Consider the following 18,425-nt stretch of genomic DNA (forward strand, 5'->3'; position numbering starts at 1 on the left):
GGAGACTAATGTCTCTTCCCCTGGTTGTAATCCCACAGTTAATCCCAAAATAGGGAAATTCTCCTCCCACACCCAGACCAAGGAGGAAAACTTTTATGAGAAACCAAGCCTCACCTAAAGGGAAGCAGCCGTGTGTACTCAGCTACTACCATGCATTTATCTTAGGCTTCAGCCGTGCCGCTAAAAGTTGTGAAGTGTAGTTATGAGGGAGGCAGAAAGCTGAGGACTGTTCATATCTGCTTACAAGGATGTCCAAGCTGCTCAGATCCACTTCTGCCGGCTTCTCCTTTGCCTAGGGCTCCTGAACAACAAATCCTCTGTAAGAGCAGCTGTAAAAGCCAAGCATGAGCCGTCATCACACAGAGCTCTTGCCCTCATCCCTGCCTCCCTCTTCCATCCTATCTACATCTGCCCCCGTCAATGAACAGAGACCGAGTTAACACCGACAGTCACCGCTCCACTCTCGCACCCACTGCCCTGCATGATTTTCGTCCCCTCCTACTTCTTCATGGCTCCCGAGACCTAGCCTGTGGGGACGCACACCAACCACACCTTCCCTTGTCCTATGAAGGGAGACGGCACAATGAGAGGAGAGGAGAGAGAGAGTCCATGGGGCTGCTCTATGGATAAGTTCAGTAGGCATCAGTAGTCGTATGCAGGGCCGGTGCAACCGCTAGGCGAACTAGCCGGTCACCTAGGGCGCCAAGTGATTAGGGGCTCCCACTGGGTCTTAGTGTCCACCCTTCTGGATTTCCTATCCCTGTTCTGACCCTTCCTGCAGGCTCGGAGTCTTCCTGGGAAGGGGATCTAGTAGTTAAAAGAACAGGAGTACTTGTGGCACCTTAGAGACTAACAAATTTATTAGAGCATAAGTTTTCGTGGACTACAGCCCACTTCTTCGGACTAGTAGTTAAAAGAGAAAAAGCCTCCAGCCTGCCAGACCTATTAGCACAACACTGAAATTGTTAAAGAGCCATTCAAGGGGAAATGAAGCCACTTAACAGGCATTTGCCAACCCCCAGGTATATACTCAAAAAGAACAGGAGTACTTGTGGCACCTTAGGCCTTGGCTACACTCGCGGATTCACAGCGCTGCCGCGAGTGTAGTCGCGCTGCCAGCGCTGCGAGAGCTCTCTCAGCACTGTAAGTGCTCCACCTCTCCGAGGGGAGTAGCTTGCAGCGCTGCGAGCGAGCGTGCAGCGTTGCAGGCGCTGATTACACTGGCGCTTTACAGCGCTGCACTCGCTGCGCTCAGGGGGGGTGTTTTTTCACACCCCTGAGCCCAGCAAGTGCAGCGCTGTGAATTGCCAGTGTAGCCAAGGCCTTAGAGACTAACAAATTTATTAGAGCATAAGCTATCATGGACTACAGCCCACTTCTTCTGAAACCAGGTATATACTGTCAGTTTCAGAATGTACTGACAAAAACAGTTGTGCATGACGGTCATATTTACTCAGGACATGTCAGTCTACAGGATCTTAGTTTAAAATTTGCTTTAAAAATATTTCATTAGTGAGTTGGTGAAGATTATAAAATCACATCTCTAAAAAATCCTTGCATAGATTTTTAGATGCACAATCATCTTTAGCCTTAAATGCTTGGATCTTCAGACATATGATTTTTTAAATAAATCCTTCAAAAGACCTCCCTTATCTAAAATACACATTTTAATTGGAAGTAAGTTTTTTTACTATAGTAAAGTCTTCCAGTCCTTTCTGCTCATCCATTTCTCCCTTCGCCCCCTCTCTCCCAACCCCCATTGAAGAGAGCCCTTAAACAGACAACAGCCCTTTGCTTCCAGATAGCTGGACAAAGAGTTTCCCCTTCTTTACTTCTGACTATCTTTTGATGAACTAGTTTTAAGCAAAATCGGTACTTTAGTAAGATATAAAATCCTTTGTTATGCCTACAATCTTTGGAAACATATTTTTTTAAGTTGGTGAAATTTCATAAACATGTATTGTTATGGAGATCACACACAGTAAATTAGTGTTCTCTTTTTCTAAAAGCAATGAACATTGTTATGAACACACTAAACCTCTGTACCTCATAAATTTAAAATATTGTCTGTTTCAGTGAGTTAAATATGTAGTAATCTGGAATGATAACTTTATGAAGGTTTAAGAGTACATTTAAAATATAAAATCAGCTTAGAAATACTGATTAAGAAAATGTAAAACAGAGAAGAGCTGCATCATGTATTCCATAATATTTAATGTTGTATTCAGAAAGACAGCTTACTCACCCTTACTAAAAAGTTTTTGCAAATAAATGTCTGACAAACTTCAGGCCATATCAAAAAGCTGTGACTAACATTTTTTATTTCCAAGTTTAGTGCTTTTAATTAGGTACCTTCTGCATGTCCATTCCATGTGAGGGAGAGGATACAGGGATCTCTGTGGGGAACTGTGACTCTAAGCCACCGTGAGGCGGGATGGGCATCTTGTTATTCTTTCTGCTTTGTCCCTCCGCCCCCGCAGGGCTGCAAGCTCAGGCTGCCGTCAGTCATAGGGGCACCAGTTTAATAATAATGCATAGGGACCCATAAATCCTAAGGATGGCCCTAGGGGGTGCCAAAAAGCGGTGCCCTAGCTTGGCAGGGAGAAACTGCCTTCCGGAGACACCAGAGAGCCAGAACATCGGCTTGCGGGGGCAGCGAACCCCCACCGTGGAGGAGCCGGTGCGGCGCAGGGGGCCAGCAGCCCTGCAAAGGCAGCAGCGCCGCTAGCGGGGAACAGCCGTGCCCCTTGCCCCTCCTGCCAAGGTTGCGGCAGCTCACACTCCCAGGAGCCGCAAAGCCTGAGCGCAGCGAGGAAGGAGCCGGGAGATGCATGGGGTCCACTGCTAGCATTCATCGACTGCATGGAGCAACAGTGACACCATGTGGCCATGCAGGGTAATGCACACAGCATTTCCTTCATTGAGCAACAGTGATACTGTTTGGACGCTTGGGGTAATACACGAGCATTTCCCTACGGAACAACTGTGTGGCCACGTGGGGTAATGCACAGAGCATTTCCTTCAGGGAGCAACAGTGACACTGTGTGGCCACCTGGGGTAATGCACGAGCATTTCCTTAAGGAGCATCAGTGACACTGTGTGGCAATCCAAGGGAATGCACAGAGCATTTCCTTCATGGAGCAACAGTGACGCCATGTGGCTACGCGGGGTAATGCACAGAGCATTTCCTTCATGGAGCAACAGTGACACTGTGTGGATACGCGGGGTAATGCACAGAGCATTTCCTCCATGGAGCAACAGTGACATTGTGTGGCCATGCGAGGTAATGCACAGAGCATTTTCTGCATCGAACAAGTGACACTGTGTGGCCACGTGGGGTATTGCACAGAGCATTTCCTTCATGGAGCAACAGTGACACTGTGTAGCCACACAAGATAAAACGCAGAGCATTTCCTTTATGGAGTAACAGTGACACTGTGTGGCCACGCAGGGTAATGCACAGAGCATTTCCTTTATGGCGCAACAGAGACACTGTGTGGCCACTTCGGGTAATGCACGAGCATTTCCTTAAGGAGCATCAGTGACACTGTGTGGCCACCCAAGGTAGTGCACAGAGCATTTCCTTCATGGAGCAACAGTGACACCATGTGGCCACGTGAGGTAATGCACAGAGCATTTCCTTCATGGAGCAACAGTGACACCGTGTGGCCACGCGAGGTAATAAACAGAGCATTTCCTGCATGGAGCAACAGTGACACTGTGTGGCCACCCAAGGTAATGCACAGAGCATTTCTTTCATGGAGCAACAGTGACACCGGTTTGGCCAATGTACACGGCAGAGGGGCATTGCTGGCACATGATGGCATATATAACATTAGTGGATGTGCGGGTGAATGAGCCCTTGATGGTGTGGCTGATGTGGTTGGGTCCAAAACCCCAGAACCCCGACCACAGGTATTCTATCTGCTACCCAACATCCATAAACCCGGAAACTCTGGACGCCCCATCATCTCAGGCATTGGCACTCTTACAGCAGGATTATCTATTTGGACTCTCTCCTCAGACCCTACGCTACCAGCACTCCCAGTTATCTTCGAGACACCACCGACTTCCTGAGGAATCTAAAATGCGTTGGTGTTCTTCCTGAAAACACCATCCTGGCCACCATGGATGTAGAAGCACTTTACACCAATATTCCACATGAGGATGGACTACAAGCTGTCAGGAACAGTATCCCTGATCAGGCCACAGCACGCCTGGTGGCTAAGCTTTGTGACTTTGTCCTCACCCACCACCACTTCAGATTTGGGGACAACTTATACCTTCAAGTCAGTGGCACTGCTATGGGTACCCGCATGGCCCCACAGTATGCCAACATTTTTATGGCTGACTTAGAACAACGCTTCCTCAGCTCTCGTCCCCTAGTGCCCCTCCTCTACTTGCGCTACATTGATGACATCTTCATCATATGGACCCACGGAAAGGAGGCCCTTGAAGAATTCCACCTGGAATTTCCACCCCACCATCAACCTCAGCCTGGACCAGTCCACACAAGAGATCCACTTCCTGGACACTACAGTGCAAATAAGTGATGGTCACATAAACACCACCCTATACCAGAAACCTACTGACCGCTATACGTACCTACATGCCTCCAGCTTCCATCCAAGACGCATCACACGATCCATTGTCTACAGCCAAGCCCTAAGATACAACCGAATTTGCTCCAACCCCTCAGACAGAGACAAACACCTACAAGATCTTTATCAAGCATTCGTAAAACTACAATACCCACCTGGGGAAGTGAGGAAACAGATTGACAGAGCAAGACGGGTACCCAGAAATCACTTACTACAGGACAGGCCCAACAAGGACAATAACAGAACACCACTGGCCATCACATACAGCCCTCAGCTAAAACCTCTTGAGCGCATTATCCACGATCTACAACCTATCCTGGAAAATGATCCCTCACTCCCACAGACCTTGGGAGGCAGGCCAGTCCTCGCTTACAGACAACCCCCCAACCTGAAGCAAATACTCACCAGCAACTACACACCACACCACAGAAACACCAACCCAGGAACCAATCCCTGTAGCAAACCTCGTTGCCTACTCTGTCCCCGTACCTACTCTGGCGATACCATCAGAGGACCCAACCACATCAGCCACACCATCAAGGGCTCATTCACCCGCACATCCAGTAATGTTATATATGCCATCATGTGCCAGCAATGCCCCTCTGCCATGTACATTGGCCAAACTGGACAGTCCCTCCGCAAAAGAATAAATGGACACAAATCGGACATCAGGAATGGTAACATACATAAGCCAGTAAGTGAACACTTCAATCTCCCTGGTCATTCTAGTACAGATTTAAAGGTCACTATCATTGAACAAAACAACTTCAGAGAGAAACAGCAGAACTAAAATTCATTTGCAAATTTAACACCATTAATCTGGGCTTGAATAGGGACTGGAGTGGCTGGCTCATTACAGAAGCAGCTTTTCCTCTCCTGGAATTGACACCGCTATTGGGAGTGGACTACATCCACCCTGATTGAATTGGCCCTGTCAACACTGGCTCTCCACTTGTGAAGTAACTCCCTGCTCTCCATGTGTCAGTATATAATGCCTGCATCTGTAACTTTAGGGTTACCATACGTCCGGATTTTCCCGGACATGTCCGGCTTTTTGGGTTCCAAATCCCTGTCCGGGGGGAAATCCCAAAAAGCCGGACATTTCCGGGAAAATTGGGACATGCGGGCGGCGGTGCTGGGCCAGGGGCGCCAAGCGCCGGGGGCCGGCGGGGCCGAGCGCCGGGGGTGCCGGGGACCGGGGGCACTGAGCGCCGGGGGCCGGTGGGGCCGAGCGCCGGCGGGGCCGGGGACCAGGGGGGCCGGGGGGGCTGAGCGCCAGCGGTGCCGGGGACTGGGGGCGCCGAGCGCCGGGGGCCAGCGGGGCCGAGCGCCGGTGGGGCTGAGCGCCGGGGGTGCCGTGGACCGGGGGCACCGAGCGCCGGCGGGGCTGAGCGCCAGGGGGGCCGGGGGCCAGCGGTGCCGAGCGCCGGTGGAGCCGGGGGGCTGCTGAGCGGGCCGGGGGGCCGGCGGGGCTGGGGGGTGCTGAGCGGGCCGGGGGGTGCTCGACCGGGGGTCCGGAGGCCAGGCCGGGGGGTGCTGAGCGGGCTGGCGGGGCCAGGGGGTGCTCGGCCGGGGGCCGGGCCCAGGGCCGGCACCCCAGGGCCCGAGCCGACCCAGGCTGGAAACGCCGGGGGGGCCAGCCTGGGCCGAGCCTCCTCCCCCCACACACCCCCTTACCTGCTTCAGGCTTCCCGCGAATCAAATGTTCACGGGAAGCAGGGGAGGGGGCGGAGTTGGGGCGGGGACTTTGGGGGAGGGGCAGAGGCGGGGCCAGGTGGAGTGTCCTCCTTTTGGAGGCTCAAAATATGGTAACCCTAGTAACTTTCACTCTATGCATCTGAAGAAGTGAGGTTTTTACTCAGGAAAGCTTATGCCCAAATAAATCTGTTAGTCTTTATGGTGCCACCAGACTCCTTGTTGTTTTTAAGGAGGAACAGTGACACTGGTGGCCACCCGAGGTAATACAGAGATCATTTCCTTCATGGTCCAACAGTGACACTAGGTGGCCACGCGGGGTAATGCACAGAGCATTTTCTACATGGAGCAGCAATGACACTAGGTGGCCACCCGAGGTAATGCACAGAGCATTTCCTTATTTAGTAACACAGACACTGGGTGGCCATGTCGGGTAATGCCAGAGCATTTCCTTAAGGAGCAACAGTGACACTGTGTGGCCATGCGAGGTATTGCACAGAGCATTTCCATCAAGGAGCAACAGTGACGCCGTGTGGCCACACGAGGTAATGCACAGAGCATTTCCTTCATCAGGGGTCTGGGGTGGAGGTGTGGATGAGGGGTTTGGGGTGTGGGAGGGGCTTAAGGCTGGAGCAGAGGGTTGGGATGAAGGGGGAGGGGGGAGAGTTCTGACTGGGGGTTCAGGCTCTAGGGTGGGGCCAGGCATGAGCAGTTTGGGGTACAGGCAGGCTGCCCTAGGGCTGGTGCCGGAGGACTCCCCCCAGCAGGAGGGCCGACAGGGAGGGAGCATGGGGCTCCGGAGAAGGGCCCGCTCTCCCCCTTGCCAGCAGCAGGGAGCTCCGGGCCTGGGGAGAGGCCCACAGCAGCCCCGCAAGCCTCAACTTGCTCCCCTCCCCAGTTCCCGCCCACTCCCTACCTCTCTCCTCTTCAGGTCCCTGCCGTGTGGCCCTTTAGAGCTGCTGCACGGCTAGTTATAGCCAGCTGCGCGGCCGCGCAGCTTAGAGGGAATTTAGCGCACTTAGGCTCGATGGGAGCCGCCACTGGCTCGCGGGCCTTGCAATGCAGAACACTGATTTATTATCTGAATTATCGTAGCAAATGGCCCATGACCCCATTGTGCTAGGCGCTGTACGCAAAGGGAATAAAGAGACAGGCCCTGCCCCTGCCCTAGAATATGCCATCTCTAACATTAACAGCTCCTTTCTCATGTCCCACGTAAGGGACAGCCCCAAATCCCTGCCTTTGTATCTCCTCTGAACAACCCGGGAATAGCAACACCTGCTTCTCCAGCCCCATGACGCACCCAAACAACCCTGTAGTTCAGTTAACAGCACAGCTGCAGGGGCTGGGGGCGCTGCCCTCACAGGTGTTTCCCTTACCTTGCGCTCTGATGGGCTGGGAGCACAGAGCGCAGTTTGTATGGGAACAGGGCAGCAGCAGCTGCTCCTGGGGACTTCCAATAAAAGTCATAAGAACGTAAAAATGGCCCTACCGGGTCAGACCCAGGGTCCATCTAGCCCAGTATCCTGTCTTCCCACAGTGGCCAGTGCCAGGTGCCCCAGAGCTAATGAACAGAACGGGGAATCATCAAGTGATCCATCCCCTGTCGCCCATTCCCAGCTTCTGGCAAACTGCCAGGAGAGGCAGGGATGGTGTCCCTAGCCCCTAACAGCCATTGATGCATTTATCCTCCGTGAACTTATCTAGTTCTTTTTTGAACCCTCTTATAGTCTTGACCTTCACAACATCCTCTGGCAAGGAGTTCCGCAGGTTGACTGTGCATTGTATGAAGAAATACTTGCTTTTATTTGTTTTAAACCTGCTGCCTATTAATTTCATTTGGTGACCCCTAGTTCTTGATAAGGAAGTGTTGTTTACTACTTCTCATAATACTACTTTCTCTACACCAGTCATGATTTTATAGACCTCAATCATATCTCCCCTTAGCCGTCTCTTTTCCATGCTGAAAAGTCCCAGTCTTATTAATCTCTCCTCATACGGAAGCCGTTCCATACCCCTAATCATTTTTGTTGCCCTTTTCTGAATCTTTTCCAATTCCAATATATCTTTTTTTGAGATGGGGTGACCACATCTGCACACAGTATTCAAGATGTGGGCATACCATGGATTTATATAGAGGCAACATGATATTTTCTACCCTATCTTTTAACCAGTTACCAATCCATAAGAGCGCCTTCCCTCTTATCCCATGACAGCTTACTTTGCGTAAGAGCCTTTGGTGAGGGACCTTGTCAAAGGCTTTCTGAAAATCATAGTACACTATAGCCACTGGATCCTCTCGGTCCACGTGCTTGTTGACCCCATCAAAGAAGTCAACGTTCAGTGGTCCGGCGCTTCTCCCTGTTGTCTGCGTATGTCCCTGTCACAAACATACAACTAAGGGTAGCATAAAATCCCTCTTTACCCTGTAAAGGGTTAATTCCTCTTTTGCCTGCCCTGTTGTCATTTGTGCCCCCTAAACTCGCACCCTGCTCTGCCACTACCTGAATGTGCTGCAGAATGGGGGTCTCTTGCAGGGCAGACAATGCATTACCTCTGCCCTGGTACAATCTACCCTAGCTGGGTTTTGAGCTTGTGGCTGAGAGATTCCCCATCCTCCTCCCCCATGAGAAGCATTGAGGTTCTGTTTCTATTAGTCACAGTAAATTCCTACAGAATGATTTCTACTTGGCTTTTTTGAGATTTCACGTGTAATCTTACTTCGGACCTATCCCAGTCAGATGGAACATGGTGTGGCGAAGGGGCGGCTGTAAGGGGATGGCGGAGGCCGTGGAAAATTTGCCCCTTTTCTCAAAAAAGCCAAGAAATGGCCCAACCAAGCAAACGTCACAAAGTCTGGAAATGAACAGAGGAGGTGGGGGGCTCCTTTCGCACCCTCACTTCCGTGTAATCCTTCCTCAAGTCCTTTTGCCCTGCCCAGTTTACACCGCTCAACCAACCACAACTTTCACCCTTTGTTTTCTTGTGCACAAGAAAGAACACTGGCAGACTGACGAGCATCAACTGTAGGGATTCGGACAGCTCCGTTACTTGTGTCCGAATTCCAGGCCTTGTGTCTCTTTGGTGATAAAGAGAGGAGATTCCTCGGGCTATCTTTCAAGAGATTGATGTGGCGGTCCTTTCTGAAATGTGTTCATGTTGAGCTGTTGTAGGTAGATGCGGTGGTATTCAGAGCCGGCACGTGGGTGCACCTAACCCTACTAACAGGACCGCGTCACAAGGAAGAGGGGTTTTTTCTGGTAAAGGTAGGGGGCACAAAGTTGTCATTTTCTTGGTGGGGTAGGAGGTAAGTCGGGAAGGGTGTCACTGAGGGATGGAGGATTGATTGGAAAGGGGACACTCAGCAGGATCCCTCCCTTACCTATTCATTTCCAGATCTTTTCACATTCGAGACTCCCCCCGCCCTGTGTAAAGGAGGTGTATTTTACTAAAGGTGACTGCCCTGTAATCAGGGTTAAGCTCGCTTTCCCTTTTCTCCTCTCTGCATTGGCCCTCTTCACGCCAAGGTCCAAAGTGAGCTCCCTCTAACTAGGGTGTGGGTCTTTCCCTGCCTTTAACAAGGTAACACTGCCATTTGGAAGGTAGTTCTAGAAACCAGCCTCTTGAGAGGGTTCAGGGCTTGTCCTAGTAGCTGTCCCGTGCCCTCCTCACTCACGCACTCAGCCAAGTCAAAGCCCCCGTCCTCTGCATCCATCTGGACCCGCCTTCTGCCGCAAGCTCTCCTGCGCTCTGAAAGAGATCGGTGCCGAAAAGGAGGAATTGGGGTAATTTCCGGCAGGGCCGAGTACCTTGCCAATGTCATCTGAATCTACCTTGTACACGTGCTCTCTACTGAGCCACACCTAACCCGCTTCACCTCTCTCTTTCTAGCAACTCAAAGGACAAAATGAACAAGACGACACAAGCACCAAAGAAACTGCAGGAAAAGGTAAGAAAAAGCCACGGCCAACGGCTGCACACACCGCACCCCTTTACCGAGGGATCGGGTTCGACACTTCTCCTCACAGGATTAATCCCCCTTCAGGTGCCCGGTAAAAGGACCTCCCTGTAAACAAGGATCAAGGTCCATTCCTTGCCAACCAAAATGCTTTATGGGTCCCTAACCTAACCCTAAACCTAACCCTCACCCAACCCCTCACCCTAAACCCTCACCCACCCACACCCCTGCCATTTCAGCACATTGGGGGCACCCTCTCTTTGGCTGGGACATGTAGGCACACATGTCCCACAAATACTCTGAGATCAGAAAAAAAAAAAAAAACAACAACCACACCAAAAGACAGGGAGATGGATTTTTTGTTGAATGCTTTAATATAGCAGACTATTCAATGTGTTGCCAGGCAAGGAATCTATTACATGAACAGTCTAGACTGTACAGTACTGTACAAAGATTCAGTGACAATATATTATTTCACATACATTTGGTATATGGTGATTCATATCATCATAACACAAAGCAACACTGGCTTTTCGTTTCCATATACTTCAAAACCTGTACAAAACCTTGCATGTATTGTGAGAGGTGGGAAAGGGGCTTGATCATACCTCACTTAGCAACTGGCCAGCATTCTCTCTACAGCACCTCCACCTACAAACAGTTAAGTCAAAGACTGTCCAGGACAGTCACAACCATTGTGCAGTGCAGCGAAACAGCCAAAAGGCTGACAAATTGACGCTGTTTGACGGCACGGCACAATGGTTTCTAAGTCACTGCAGTGATTTGTCATCTATGTTATAGTGTGCTAAAAGTAGTCATCCAACCACAACCCAAGCTATACGTTACAGTTCTACAAATACAACATACGCAACAATCTGAAAACAATTGACAAACGCTTCAGACTGCCCAACCCATAACAGTGTCCTCTTGCAACTTTGATGGCTAGAACATTCTAAGGCAAACTAACTTTCTTTTGAAAGGAGTGGTTTAATTTTGTGCAAGTAATTACAGGAACTACTTCACGTAACTGACTAAACAAATGAACCCAACCTCTCAAACTGGGATTGCAGAAATATCATTAAATGGCATTGTCATCAGTAGCTCTGGTATCTACCAGAACACAGTGACACCAGCCCCGCTGCTCTATTACATTCTAGCCATCAAACAGACGATACTTCACATCACAACCCAAAAATATACACAATCTAAGCCAGATTCTTCCAAACGAAGCACACAAAAGTCTTCTCCAGTGACACTGATACCTTCTGACTGCACAGGTGAAAATAGCTTCCTATAAGAATGAGAAAAAAATTTCACACGTTCAACAGCCATAGAACAAATACTAAACATCTCAGTTTCTAAAACACACACAAAAGCACATGTGATTCCCATTGACGTGCACCCAGTGAAACACATTTCCCATCTCCAACATCAAACGGACCAACAAAAAACCATGATCAATAACCATACTTAACTTGCAAACTTGACATCATGCTAACTTCCATTTCAGGAAACAAGTTCTTCATGTCCCCCACAGGCATACTTCAACTTCACTGGTTCTTTGAAGAATTGGACCCCCATCTTCACACAGAACCGACGATGACAAATAAATTTAACAACACTCACAGTGCACACCAGACACCGTGAAGACTATCTCAAACCATCTGCAATTATGCAACCAGCACCTATTTCAGCATGACTCTTTTCTATCCCCCCCCCTCCCACACACAAATAAATGCACCACCTGCATACACTACGACACCTTCTTTTACAGGATACCAACACTAGCACCCCAACATTTGCATCCACATATATGCACCACATACGAGCAATACTTTTAAAAGAACACCACACGATACCACACCACACAATACAGAAAAATACTCACTCTTTTTCCACCAGATCTGGCCTCACATCTATCTCATATCCAAACTTGTGTCAATTTCCACTTCATCTCATGAACAGGCAAGACTGATCCTCCACTGCTTCTCATTAAGCACAAGACAACCCAAAAAGTAAAATCATATTGCCACACACTGCTATCACACTTTGCTCCTCCTCTTTTTTGAAGGAAATTTAGCAATGTGGTGTGGAAGCACATTCTTTCCACACTACACTACTGCCCCTTTCCCTTGCATTTATCATTCTGATCATCGTGCCTAACTAAAATGCTCACTTCCTCAGAAAACACCAATGGTGAGTAGAGAAAGAGAATACATTCCCATCACCAGGGCTTCACACCATAAAAGTACTTACACACACCTCGCACAACATTCTTTCATAACCCGCACCTCCCAAAGCCTTTTAAGTACCTGCAAACACAAAATAATGATTCAACAAGTAGTCACCATCAAACCCACAGATGATGCAACACATCCCACCCTATTTCTTCAACAAACCATCTACAGTAACACAGGAATCACAGGTCATGAGATCCCTTCCCCCTCCCTAGTATTGCAACTCTCAGTTCCATTACATATTTTTCACACTCCCCTCCCCACCACTACCCCTTGCCCAAAGGATATCAACACATCTCCACACCAATATCACACATCTGCAATATATTAAAGGAAAAATACTCAACCTTTTAGGACACACATGACAACACCTTCACTAGCCACCCACCTAAGTCCAACCATCTTCTAGAGAACAACAACTTAACCCAAATGTTGTCTTCTCCACCTGTTGTCTCACACACAAAAAACTGGTGAAGAACCCATTCATAATAAGCCCACCTCACCTAACCCAGCAAAGACCACACTCCCAATAGTGCACTAAAAGCTCTAACTTAACACTTACCTCATGGATGCAAGCAGTTCCTCTGCTCCGACTGGCACCACCATTACCAAGAACCATGTAAACCAAGCACTTGCCACAGCCCATTCCCTCAGTTCTGGACTCAGATCCCCCTGTGGCACACAAACAATAAATGCCACATGATTGCTAAATGCCACAGCAGCACAATACCACACTCCCTTTGCTAAACTGACCTATTCAACACCCCAAAAGAGTCCCAGCACATCCATACCTACAATGAAGCAGCAACCAACTACTTCTATACAGTTAAAATGAATATGCAAAACACTCACAATTTACACAATTACTCAATACTTTCCCACAATGACAGCTCCCCCTTCCCCTCCCCCCATCAGTAACTAGGATGCTGACATCCTCCTCGGAAAACCAACACCCAATAGAAGACAGACAAACAAGGTAGTGGTGACCAGTGATGCAAACCCAGTGCCATGTAAGAGAGAAGAACTGAGAATGGAGCATCTCTAGTTACAGGGGAAATGTACACTCCCACCATACAATGAGCTCCCTCACACACCCGTTAAGAATGAGCAGAGTTTAGAGGACTCCCATCCCTAAAGAAGACTCAACAGCACAAATACTTCTGACCATCAAACCCTTAGGCAGATACTTAACTTTGATGGCCGCTCCCAATCTCCTTTTCACACAGGCTTTCGCTCCCATACATTGGCATCCATTCAGCACAGACATACATCTATGCCGTGGCAGACGAAGATAGAAGTGGTCACAACCCTCCACAGAACGAGGTGACGCAGTACCAGATATGGACGCATCTGCAAATACAAAGCTTGACTGAAAACCTACTCGCAAAGCTCCCAACTACACAATATGAAAGATAACCTCACCTGCATACTGCTTCCTTGAGAGGGAACACCTACTACATATTACACCCCCCCCCCTCAGAGAACACTTTCATCCACATGGAAAATGGCTACGCTTCTAAAATACTGGTAGCCCTCCCCCTTTCCCTCTGCCACAGGGAGGCATCGCTAACTAGGATGCTCACATCCTCCTCGGAAAACCACAACCATTTAGAAGATGGACAAAGGATGAAGTGGTGACCTGTCATGCAAACCCAGTGCCATGTAAGAGAGAAGAACTGAGAACAGAGCATCTCTAGTTAGGAAAATCTGCCAGAAATCAGCATTCCTCCAGGGGAAACACACTCCATTCATACAGTGAGCTCCCTCACATGACCATTAAGAATGAGCAGAGTTTAGAGGACTCCCATCCATAAACAAGAAGCCTCAAGAGCACAAATACTTCTGACCAACAAACCCTTGGGCAGATACTTAACTTTGACAGCCACGCCCACTCTCAAGATCTTTTCCTTTCTACACGGGCCTTTGCTCCCATACGTTGGCATCCAGCCAGCATCGACATACAGCTATGCCATGACAGACGAAGACAGAACTAGTCACGACCCTCCATGGAATGAAGCGACACGGTACTGGATCTGGAAGCATCTGCAAATACAAACAAAGCTTGACTGAAAAACTACTCACAAAGCACCCAACTACAAGGTATGAAAGATGACCTCATCTGCATACTGCTTCCTGAAGAGAAGGAATATTTACTACACATTACACCCCCCTCAGAGAAGCACACACCCACCCCAGACACTCTCATCCACATATTGCTGGCCCTCCCTGTGTCCCACCACAACAGGGGCCCATCGCTAACTAGGATGCTCACGTCCTCCTCAGCAAACCAACACCCAGCAGAGGAGAAAAGAAGGATGAAGTGGTGACCTGTCATGCAAACCCAGTGCTGTGTAAGAGAGGATAACTGAGAACGGAGCATCTCTAGTTACAGACAGGTCACTCTGACAGCAATCAACCTTTCCTCAGGGGAAACACACGCTCCCTCCATACAACAAGCTCCCACCCACCCCTCACGTGCCCATTAAGAACAGGCAGAGTTTAGAAGACTCCCATCCCTAAACAAGGAGCCTCAACAGCACAAATACTTCTGACCATCGAACGCTTCAGCAGATACTTAGCTTTGACAGCCACTCCCGCTCTCAAGATCTTCTTTTCCTTTCCACACAGGCCTTCGCTCCCATACATTGGCATCCATCCAGCACCGACATACAGCTATGCCGTCACAGACGAAGACAGAACTAGTCACGACCCTCCACAGAACGAAGCGATGCAGGACTAGAACTGGAAGCATCTGCAAATACAAACAAAGTTGACTGAAAACCTACTCACAAAGCACCCAACTACAAGGTATGAACGATGACCTCACCTGCATACTGCTTCCTGAAGACAAGGAATATCTACTACACATTACACCCCCTCAGAGAAGGGCACACCCACCCCAGACACTCTCATCCACATATTGCTGGCCCTCCCCATGTCCCAACACAACAGGGGCCCATCGCTAACTAGGATGCTCATATCCTCCTTGGAAAACCACAACCATGTAGAAGATGGACAAAGGATGAACTGGTGACCTGTCATGCAAACCCAGTGCTGTGTAAGTGGGGATAACTGAGAACGGAGCATCTCTAGTTACAGACAGGTCACTCTGACAGCAATCAACCTTTCCTCAGGGGAAACACATGCTCCCTCCATACAACAAGCTCCCACCCACCCCTCACGTGCCCATTAAGAACAGGCAGAGTTTAGAAGACTCCCATCCCTAAACAAGGAGCCTCAACAGCACAAATACTTCTGACCATCGAACGCTTCAGCAGATACTTAGCTTTGACAGCCACTCCCGCTCTCAAGATCTTCTTTTCCTTTCCACACAGGCCTTCGCTCCCATACGTTGGCATCCATCCAGCACTGACGTACAGCTATGCCGTGACAGACGAAGACAGAACTAGTCACGACCCTCCATGGAATGAAGCGACACAGTACTGGATCTGGAAGCATCTGCAAATACAAACAAAGCTTGACTGAAAACCTACTCACAAAGCGCCCAACTACAAGGAATGAACGATGACCTCACCAGCATACTGCTTCCTGAAGACAAGGAATATCTACTACACAATAGAGCCCCCTCAGAGAACCCCACCCCAAACACTCATCCACACAGAAAATGGCTATGCTTCTACATACTTGTGGCCTCCCCCTTTCCCTACACCACAGGGGCCCATCGCTAACTAGGATGCTCACATCCTCCTCAGAAAACCACAACCAGGTAGAGGAGAACACAAAGATAAAGTGGTGATCTGTGATGCAAACCCAGTGCTGTGTAAGAGAGAAGAACTGAGAACGGAGCATCTCTAGTTACAGACAGGTCACTCTGCCAGCAAAAAATCTCTGTATAATCAGCTCCCGCCCACCCCTCACAGGCCCATTAAGAATGGGAAGAGTTTAGAGAACTCCCATAAGTAAAGAAAGAGGCTCAACATCACAAATGCTTCTGATCATTGAACCCTTTGGCATATACTTATCTTTGGAAATTGGACAGGAGCTCCCTCTCTCAAGATCCCCTTCGCCTCAGTAGATAGGCCTTCACCCCCATACATTGAAATCACTCACAAACATACAGCACCAGCATGACGGACGAAGAGAAAAATATTCACAACTCTTCATGTCACAATACGACTCGACACCGGAGCTGGACACAGCTGCAAATATAAAGAAAGCTTGACTGCAAATATGGTTTATAAACTCTACTCACAGGGCTCCAGACAACTGAGTAGGAGAAAATACAGAAGGTTAAAAGAAGAAACTCTTACTTAAAGAATTTTTCACTTGACCAGAGCTCAAAGAGCCATCTCCTCAGACCAGTCCCCACCTAACCCAAACAGAAAACTGCTATGCTTCTACAACAGTCCAACACCATGGATATGCTACCAGTACTAGATATGTGTGTTTAACAGAAGCTCTATCAAAAACAACCCACAATGAAAATACAAATGATAACACATAAATCAAACACACTATGAACAACCTCAAATGAAAAAAAAGCACATTACACAGAAATAAGGACAGAAAAACAGTACATTAACCCCAAATACATGTCATTATTACCCCATATCAATACCCACCATGACTATAAACACCCATACAAGCACCTATGCACATCTCTTTGGACCAACACAAAGCTGAATGACTTCCTGGGCCAAGACCCCAGCTTATATAGTGCCTAAGCTCCACCCCCTTCATTTCCCAGCATGCCTTAGAAGCCAAAGGCAGCTATAAATACAGACTCAGGCGACACAGAAACTCTTTAGTTCATTCCTAGCTTAGCAGCAGCGAAGACTGTTCATCTTGATGTATTAATTGGCCTTCCTTCTTACAATATAAATTTATAGAAAACAAACTCTATCACCAGGTAATGCTATAATTACCATATTTTAGGTTCCTAAAAAGAAAATGCTAGACGGAAGAGGGGATTCCACAGTAGGCGCAGTTGGGGGCTGCTGAAAGAGGTATCTCAACGGTGCTGGAGGGATTTGTTTGTACTGTGAGACGGTATTTGGGGGGTAATGGAAAGATACTTTGCTGGTGCTCTAGGGCATACCTACAGCCTCACGCTGAAGACGGAGGGCAGTGTCACTCCCTGTCAAGCTGCCCGGGCAGCTGACACAGGCCAGAGACACTGCACCATCCCCATGACCAACTTTAGAGAAAATGGCAACCTGTGCAAATTTGTACTTTGCCCCCGGGCTACCTCCCCCCTCTCCCCTGCACGCCCCTCTGCCTCCTCCGAGTGCTTAATTTACATAGACAAAGGTCACAGAGCTCAGCCGTGGCACAAATTAAGCACTGTGTGGGCAGCCAGAGAGCACTGGCTGCCAGGTAGGCACCCAGCTCTTAAGGCAGGGATGGGCAAACTTTTTGGCCTGAGGGCCACATTGGGTTTTGGAAATTGTATGGAGGGCCGGTTAGGGGAGGGGTGTGTGGCCCGGCCCCCACCACCTATCCACCCCCGCTACTTCTTGCCCCTTGACCGCACCTGGAAACCCTGTCCCTGACTCCCCCCCACTGACCCATCCAACCCCCCCCTCCTTCCTGACTGCCCCCCGGACCTTTGCCCCATCCAATCACCCCTTTTCCCTGTCCCTTGACTGCCCCCCCAGACACCTGCCCCCATTCAACCCACCTGTTCCCCATCCTCTGACCGCTCTGACCCCTATCCACACCCCTGCCCACCACCCCGAACTCCCCTGTCCTCTATCCAACCCCCCTGCTCCCTGCCCCCTTACCGTGCTGCCTGGAGCACCAGTGGCTGGCGGCGCTACACCCACACACCGCACAGCACAGAGCACTGGGTCAGGTCGGGCTCTGCAGCGGCGCTGCCCGAGGAGCTTGCAGCCCCGCCACCCAGAGCATTGTACCAGCAGTAGGGCAAGCTGAGGCTGTGGGGGAGGGGGGACAGCAGGGGAGGGGCCGGGG

General features: G+C 49.4%; 1 long non-coding RNA gene across 2 annotated transcripts; it reads right to left on the reverse strand.

Moving 5' to 3' along the window:
* Positions 1-11,678: 11,678 nt before the first annotated feature.
* Positions 11,679-13,269, reverse strand: LOC128833569 (uncharacterized). 2 transcript variants are annotated; one of them, XR_008444280.1, is made up of 3 exons: positions 13,054-13,269; positions 12,143-12,236; positions 11,679-11,835 (listed from the first exon to the last, which is right to left on the reverse strand). It is a non-coding gene; the product is annotated as an uncharacterized LOC128833569 (long non-coding RNA). The 2 variants fall into 2 exon arrangements; XR_008444281.1 differs by having other exon boundaries at positions 12,143-12,239.
* Between the last annotated feature and the right edge of the window lie 5,156 nt (positions 13,270-18,425).

Source organism: Malaclemys terrapin, chromosome 3 (genome assembly GCF_027887155.1).
Source record: "Malaclemys terrapin pileata isolate rMalTer1 chromosome 3, rMalTer1.hap1, whole genome shotgun sequence".
Taxonomy (NCBI): Eukaryota; Metazoa; Chordata; order Testudines; family Emydidae; genus Malaclemys; species Malaclemys terrapin.